This window comes from Mus musculus, chromosome 8 (assembly GCF_000001635.26).
Source record: "Mus musculus strain C57BL/6J chromosome 8, GRCm38.p6 C57BL/6J".
Classification (NCBI taxonomy): Eukaryota; Metazoa; Chordata; class Mammalia; order Rodentia; family Muridae; genus Mus; species Mus musculus.
The window spans coordinates 45844284-45846398 of record NC_000074.6 but is presented as its reverse complement, the minus strand read 5'-3'; the positions used below and the strand labels follow the sequence as shown (position 1 = coordinate 45846398).

The 2115-nt window shown below is 47.0% G+C and overlaps 1 long non-coding RNA gene across 1 annotated transcript; it reads left to right on the top strand.

Annotated features, from left to right (window-relative positions):
• The first annotated feature begins 827 nt into the window (after positions 1-827).
• Positions 828-1844, top strand: Gm51530. Its single transcript, XR_003947383.1, has 3 exons — positions 828-865; positions 1086-1178; positions 1366-1844. It is a non-coding gene; the product is annotated as a predicted gene, 51530 (long non-coding RNA).
• Positions 1845-2115: the final 271 nt, after the last annotated feature.

Here is a 2115-nt window from a genome sequence, read left to right as displayed (position 1 = left end):
AAATTAATAAATTATGTCATCTTAACAAAGAAGTTGGGCCTGGGAAAAATATTCTGGTCATCATGGTATCCTCTTTAAGGAGCTAGAGGCCAGCTCTTCTTCATTCTTTCCTGTCTTGGCAGTAATCGCTTTTGTTCTGTCCCACACTTCTCTGCTGTACCACCTGCCATGGGTCTAAAAGAATGGACCAATTTATTATGGGCTGGAAAACATGAAACTGTGAGCCCAAGTAGTCCTCTAATTTTTTTTTTTCAGTTGACTAGCTAATGCCTCTACGTGCCACTGTGGTTGTAGTTTGCAGGCTGAGTTCCAGCTCTGTGGAGCACCCTGTGGTGCCTGGTGTCTTGGCACCCTCTGATCATTCTGTGCTTATGCAGGATGGATGCTGGGGAAGAGGAGCCTCGTCTGGGGGCAGAAGCCTGGTTCTGCTCTTTCCAGCCTTCAGTTGCCCTGGGACGTCCTTACTTCCTTGCCTGTAACATACACTTATCAGAGGGCAACCAAGGAGCTCATTGAGATGAGTCGGGATCTTACATAAGGTCTCAATTCTCTCAGATGTTTAAACATTCAGTAACTTCCAGAACTGAACATTCCTAGTCATGCCTTCAAGGGCATAACAGGGAAACAGGATAAAAAAGCCCTTCCCAACGTCCCCACTTTTCTGATTTCTGGCAGCCTCGGTGCTTGTAGTCAGGCAACCGAAAGCAGAAAGATGATGGCTCACAAAAGGTTAATTATTCCCACTCAACCATGAAAGCTTAGCCCTCTTCCGTTCAGCTTCCATCCTATCTGGCCTCCCAGGATAGCACCAAACTGAACCTTCGTCCTTGAAGATTCTGCACGTTTTTCTCCAGCAATCCCTGTAGTAAGTTTTGTTACCAAGATCCCCGAGGTTTCCATGCCTCCCCGTCCTGTTTTCTCAACTAGTCGTTCTCAGGCTGGCAAGAGGGAGCTGACTTAAGTGCAGAAACATTTCAACTTCCAGAAAGATTAACTAGCTGTGAGCACCCCCACACATCCTCTGCAGAGTTCGACGCTAAGGTCAAGTCTGTGAGCTTTTTACAAACGTGATGACTTTCCTGCAGTTCTCCATCTGAAATGTAACATCCATCAGAACTTTGCCTGCGGCCTGCTCTCCCTTCTTCCCACCCCTGCTCTGGGCTCCGGCTACTCTTTGGGTGAGTGTAATTTCCACTGCTCAGAGCTTTACCTATCCTTGCAAACACACAATCGTCAACAGTCTCTTGATGCTTCCCCCTGGTGTTTGACGCTCAAGACTAAAAATAGCAAGACACGAAGCCTGGCGAGTTCTCCAAGGAGATAAAGTTGAATAACATAACTGGATTATTCTTGGTTATCTTGCAGATATCCGCGTGACCAGACGTCTCCAAGTGGTGGTGAGATCATTTCTAGTCTCCTCTTAATCTGTTCGCAGATGGCTTCTGAAGACATTCTGAGAGGGTCATATTTACTTTTTTTTTTTAAACCCCTCAAGACAAAGGCAGCCAACAGTGTTGGAAGTTTACCCATCGAGTTGGCATTTTGACTTTCACAAGTAACTTCGGGTCCCCCCATCCCTTTCTTTTCTTTTCCCATCTCAGGCTTTTCTCTTGGGCTGGGGTGGTGGGCAGTTGAGAAGGAGTGGAGCTGTACTCTTTCAAAGTGGTTGCCAAGAAAGACTCTTCTCTGTTTATAGGCTCCTAACACATCCTGGCAGCTGAAGTACAAATATGGTGCTGTGCTTCCCGGGAGGGGTGGACGGAGGCCAGCAATTAGCAGCCTGGAGCACAAAGGCCCACAATGAGGTCTTTGAGTGTGTTGGCTGGCATCATGGGTCCACAGATTGCTTGCTAGAATTCAAAAAGGCGTTTGCCTCATGCCCTCAGTGACACATTTATTTCCACAAATCAGCCATGCTTGCATAACTTGACTGAATTATAAAGGAGCAGAGATTCCCCCCACCCCCATTTTTGCATCCTAAGGAAACTTTGGCTGCACAGGAGCTAAAACTCAGTCTTGATTTGTATCCAGTTTTAAGACACGCATCACTGATCTTTGGGGAGGAGGTTGTGATGTCACAGTCTGAGGCAGGCACCCCAGGGTAGGCATAGCCTC